Below are 6339 nucleotides of genomic sequence, written 5' to 3'. Positions count from 1 at the left end.
GGTCCTCCTTCCTCCCTTTCTTGAAAATTGGGACCACATTAGCCAGTTTCCAATCCCCCGGCACCTGGCCAGATGACCACGAATGCTCATACAGCTGGGCCAAGGGCTCCGCGATGACCCCTGCCAGCTCCCTCAACACCCTTGGGTGGAGGGCATCTGGACCTGCAAATTTAAAAATGTCCAGCCCTTCCAGAAGATCCCTAACTACATCTGCACTGACCCAAGGCCTGACAGAGCTATCCCCAAGATTGTCCCTACCTCTGGTAGGTGGGATGTCCCGGTCCCTGTTCTAGAAAACAGAGGCAAAGAAACTGTTAAAAATATCAGCTTTCTTGTTTGGCATAACCACAAGATTACCGTTTGCATCTTGCAGGGGCCCTACATTGCCTGGTTCCTTCTTCTTGCTCCCAATGTATTTGAAAAAGGACTTTTTGTTGTCCTTAATCCTGGATGCTAGCCTGAGCTCCATCTCTGCCTTGGCCTTCCTAAGAGCCCTCCGACACTCACAGGCTGAGGAGGAGTACTCCTCCTTGGTGATAGCTCCTCCCTTCCACTGGTTGTACACCCCCCCTTTTAGTCCTCAGGCATTGCTGAATGCCCTTGCTGAGCCAAGGGGGTTTCTGAGCATTCTTACCCCCCTTGCTTCTCTCTGGGACTGTTATCCTTTGGGCATGGAGGATCACCCCCTTAAGGTATGACCATCCCTTGTGGACTCCCATCTCCTTTACCTTCTGGGCCCTCAGTGCCTCCCCCACTAGTCCCCTAAGCTCATTGAAGTTGGCCCTTCTGAAGTCAAGGGCTTTAGCCTTGGTGCGAGCCCTTGACGCCCTGCGTTGGATAGTGAAATCCAGCAGCTGTTGCTGGAGCAGGTGCTCCTGTATAGCTGTTTGCCTTGAGGCTTGCTGCTGCTGCTGCTGCAGCACCTGTGCCATCCGGCTCATGGTCTGTTGTAGGGATTCTATCCCTGTCAATACCATTTAATGCTCCATTTTGATCCCTCTTAGGAGACCGCTGCCACTTTCCCAGCCAATGCACCAGTGTCAGGTATTGGAGTCACTTGCAGACCTGTAGGATGCCGCCTGCCACTTGACTAGGATGTTATTGGTTCTAATTGATGATCTACATGCCCACGTTTCTCCTGCCACGACTTGATGTTAACGGAGTTGGTTCATTACCTCCACGTGTAGTCCAATTAGTAGTCTCACGGGGTCCCGCATTCCTGAGGGCTCTGCCACCCCTACACCCTTGCCCGTTCCACCGGGTTTTGACCATCCAGTTGGTCCTACCACATGTCCTTGGTTCCAATCAAACACCCAACAAAAGACCAAAAAGAAAACAAGAAAACAGAGAAGCCTCTCCTGGTCTGTGTCACTGTTCCTGCTGTTTGCAGCCAAGATCTAAACCAAAATTGACCTTCGTGTGGTCAGTCCCTCTTTGGTGGCTCTCTCTTTCTCTCAGAGGCTCTTGTGGAGGTCGCCACGATTTCTTTTAACACCTTGAGTCCATCTTGTTGGCTTGTGCCACTTTTACATGTATTACGGTACCACGAAAGTCTATAGTGCCCCTCTATCAGGGCTATTATGGTACCATTCTCACTGCCGGGCTCTGCCAGCTCCCAGCACGTAAACAAACAGTTCTGCGCCCCGCAGGGCCAGTAAACTTGGCTCAAGTCCCTGCTGGGATTTTTACTCTCTGCAAGAGTCTCCTACCAGCACCCCACGTCGCTTTCAGAGTTCCCTGCAGCGTGTGTTGGCTCGCTCCTTCTCCTCCTCCTTGTTCCAGTTCTGCGCTCCTCCTGCTTTCCTGTCCTGGGCTCTTCTTTATACCGGCGTGGGAGTTCTCTGCCCCTCCCCTCCCGAAGCACCTGGGTAAGGGAGATTTCTGCTGGGCTCCTTGGGGCTGCGGACCTGGGGCTGCTGAGCCTTTGTTTAACCCAGGTGCTTTGGAGCCCGGTGGCTCCTTCTCTCTCTCACACTTATGTCTTCCTTGTCTGAAGCAATCTTTTATCTGTTTATGACCATTATTACCAGTCTTCCCCTGGGGTGCCTTGGTGAACAGATGTTCTCTTAACCCCTGATGTTCACCCCTTATATATTTAAAGGCTGCCACCAAGTCAGATCAGGGTCCTGTTCTCTTGGGTCCCAAGACATGCAGTACTAGGGTCACTCCTCCCTTGGAACTGAGCAACAGGTATGTATCTCTCACATCACCAGCAGAGACATCATCAGAAATGCCAGCTCTGGATAAGGATGGCAGCTAGCTGCCACCCCTAAGAAGAGACCCTGGGTGGTCATGGTGGGTGAATCCCTCCTGTGAGGGACAGAGGGAGTGATCTGCCACCCTGACCCTCTGGCCCATGAGGTCTGCTGCCTCCCAGAGGCCAATATCTGGGACATGGCAGAGAGGATTCCTAAACTCATCTGGCCCTCCAACCACTACCCCATGTTCCTCATCCATGTGGGCATCAGTGACATGGCTCAGAGCAATCCTCACTGGTCATGAGTGACTACAGGGCTCTAGGGGCTGGTCATAAGGGGTTGGGGACATAGGTAGTATTCTACTCCATCCTCCTAGTTGCAGGCTGCGGACCTAGGGGAGATGGATGTATCAAAGAGGTGAACCAAAGGCTCCAGCTCATGGGCAATTGGTGTCTCCTGAGTCTGGGGGGACACTGGCGGCCAATCACTGGCCGGAAGCACCAGTGGCAAAACTGGAAGTGCCACTGGCACTTCTTGGTGGGGGGATGGCACTGCTTCTCTCGGTGCCCCCATGCCCTGGCCAGTGAGGGCCAATCTCAGGGGGGCACATACCCCCCTGTGCCCCCCTATGCATTGCCTATGCTCCAGCAATGGTGTTACCAAGAGGGTTTTGGCTTCCTTGACCACAGCATGCACTTCAGAGTCAGAGGCCTTTTGGGAAGAGATGGCAATCAACTCGCACCAAAGGGGAAGGCTCTTTTCTCGGCCAGGATGGTGGACCTCCTGGACAGGGCTTTAAAATAAGATTGCCAGGGGTGGGAGGACAATGAGTGGAGCAAGTCCAGGGGCCGACAAATAAACCTCCATTACAACAGAAGAAGACAGGAAAGACACTACAGCACAAGCTGAGGGAATGGAGCTCCTTCAATGTGATAGGAAACTGAGGACCTCCAGTGAAGGACTCAAATGCCTGTGCACAAATGCCAGGAGCATGGGGAAAAAACAGGAGGAACTGACCCTCCTGCTTTCCAGAAGGGACTACAATATCATAGGGATAGCAGAGACCTGGTGGGACTCTATCCATGATTGGACCATAGCTATAGAGGGCTATACCCTGCAGAGGATGGATCACACAGGGGAAAAGGGTGGAGGTGTGGCTCTTTATGTAAAGAAGCAGTATACATCCTTGGAAGTCAAAACCGGTATACAAAGGAAGGGTAACTTGAGACCCTCTGGGTCAAGATATTGGGGAAGGGGGGCATGCAAAAGGGACCTAACTGTAGGAATATACTACAGACCTCCAAATTAAGATGAGGACCTAGATCTGGAATTCTCCAGAGAACTGGAAGAGGATGCAAGGGCACGGGATATGGTCATCATGGGCAATATTAACTACCCAGACATCTCCAGGGAAGCACTCTCGGCCAGATCTGACCGTGCACATAGATTCCTCACTTGTATCAATGAGCTTTACCTGTCTGAGGAAGTATACATGCTGACCAGAGGAAATGCACTCCTAGATTTAGTTTTTGCCAAAGGGGACGACCTGGTGAGTGATCTAATGATAGAGGGTAACCTGGGTGACAATGACCATGACACTGTCACTTTCACTGTCCATTGTAGGGCTGGGAAATTTGTCAGTAAGGTACAAATTCTGGACTTTAAAAATGCTGACTTCAATAAGCTAAGGACTTTAGTGAGTAATGTCCTACAGGATCATAGATGTCAGGGAAAGAGTGTGGTTGAAGAATGGTCATTCCTCAAGGACATGATCCTCAGTGCACAGAAGTTGTCCATACCTGTATACAAAAAAGGTGGCATAGGGGCTGAATAGGGAAGTTGCACATCTTGGCTCAGTAGGGAAGTTGCACATCTTCTGAAAAAGAAAAGGGAGGCTTACCAACAATGGAAGCTAGGAATAGGCCCCAAGGAGAACTACATAAGATTGGCCCATACCTGTAGGGGGCAGATTAGAAAAGCAAAGACGGTGACAAAATTCAGGTTAGCAACTTAAATCAAGGACAATTAGAAGTCCTTCTATAGGTTTGTAGGTAACGGGAGGAAAACCAGTGGAAACATGGGATCACTGCTCAATGCATCTGGACATCTGATCACCGACACCAAAGGCAAAACTGAATTGAACGAGTACTTCGCATTTGTATTCCACCCATCTAAAAGTTATAGCCTACTGAATGCAAATGTGACACAGAAGAGTCACAGTAGGGATGATCACCTACCAACACTTAATGTATATCTGGTGAAAGAAGAGCTAGAGAGGCTGGATTTCTATAAATCAGCAGGACCGGATAAACTCCATCCGAGAGTGCTGAACAAACTACACAAAGTCGTTGAAGTACTGCTGATAAACCTCTTTGAGAATTTGTGGGGCTCAGGAAAAGTCCTGGAAGACTGGAAGAGGGCCAATGTTATGCCCATCTTCAAGAAGCGGAGGGAGAAGGCCCAGGGAACTACAGGCCAATCAATTTGACCTCAATCCCAGGAAAAAAAATTCAAGGATAAGCTAGTAGAGGCAAAATGGTGAATGATAGCCAGCATGGCTTTGTCCCTGGTAGGTCATGTCTGTCTAACCTCATCTCCTTCTACGACTAGGTTACTCACCACCTGGATAAGGGAGATGAGGACAACATCATTTATTTAGACTTTAGGAAGGCCTTTGACTTGGTGTCCCATGAGGCTCTCAAGGTAAAACTAGGGGACTGTGGGCTCAACAATTCAACAGTCAGATGGGTGGGAAACTGGCTGACGGGTCAGAGCCAGAGAGTACTAATAGACAGATCTGTGTCCAGGGCCATCCCGGGGGGGGGGGGAAATCAGGGAGACTGCCCCAGACCCCACGTTTTGGGGGGCCCCATGAAGCCCGGCCAGCTTTGCGTCCAGCCACTCACCCCCCCCAAACCCTCCCACCATCACTGCCACGTCCACATCCTGCACAGACTGATTTGCCCCAGGCCCCACACCCTGCTACAGTCGTCTGTCTCTATGTTGACCTGGTGGAAGGTAGCCAGTGGAAAGAACAGCTAGAGAGGCTGGATATCTATAAATCAGCAGGACCAGATGAACTCCATCTGAGAGTGCTAAATGAACTACCCAAAGTCATTGCAGAACCACTGGCAAACCTCTTTAGGAACTTGTGGCACTCAGGAGAGGCCCCAGAAGACTAGAAGAAGGCCAGTGTTGTGGCCATCTTGAAAAATGTAAAGTGCTCCATCTGGGGAGAAATAATCCACAACATACTTACAGGCTCACTGAAGAAGACGGCCAATGTTGTGCACATCTTGAAAAATGGGAGGAGAGAGGACCCAGGGAACTATAGGCTGGTCAGCCTGACCTCCATCCCAAGAAAAATCCTTGAAAAATTTCTCAAGGAGTCCATATGCGATTAACTAGTAGAAGGCAAAATTCTGAACAACAGCCAGCACGGTTTTGTTGCAGATAGGTCATGTCTGACTAATTTCATCTCCTTCTATGACCAGGTTATTCACCACCTGGATAAGGGAAATGCGGTTGACATCATTTACTTGGACTTTAGGAAGGCTTTTGACTTGGTGTCCCATAACGCTGTCCAGGTAAACTAGGGGACTATAGGCTGAACAATTCAACGGCCAAATGGGTGGGAAACTGGCTGTGCACTCAGACTCAGAGAGTACTAATAGAAGTATCTGTGTCGACCTGGTGGAAGGTAGCCAGTGGGGTCCCCCAGGGTTCGATACTTGAACCAATGCTTTTCAACATCTTCATCAATGATCTGGAGGTGGTGGTGAAAAGCACACTGGCAAAGTTCAGCGATGACACTAAGCTTTGGGGAAGTGCAGTCACACATCAGGGTAGGCTGATGAACCAGGAGGACCTAGACTGATTAGTTAGATGAGCGGACCAAAACCAGATGCTGTTCAACACTGAGAAGTGTAAAATCTTCCACCTGTGGGGTGGTGCAGGCACCTACCCTGGAGATCTTCAAAAGGAGACTGGATTCTCACCTTGCTGGGGTTATTTGACTGCAGCAATCTTTCCATCCCAGAGCAGAGGAGCTGGACCCAATGATCTCATGAGGTCCCTTCCAGCCCTAAACTTCTGTGAAACTGTATAAAGTTGACCCTGTATCTTCTTTTTTCTAGACTGA

Source organism: Gavialis gangeticus, unplaced genomic scaffold, assembly GCF_001723915.1.
Source record: "Gavialis gangeticus isolate Ggan-Ray unplaced genomic scaffold, GavGan_comp1, whole genome shotgun sequence".
NCBI lineage: Eukaryota > Metazoa > Chordata > Crocodylia > Gavialidae > Gavialis > Gavialis gangeticus.
This window is presented reverse-complemented; position numbering follows the sequence as displayed.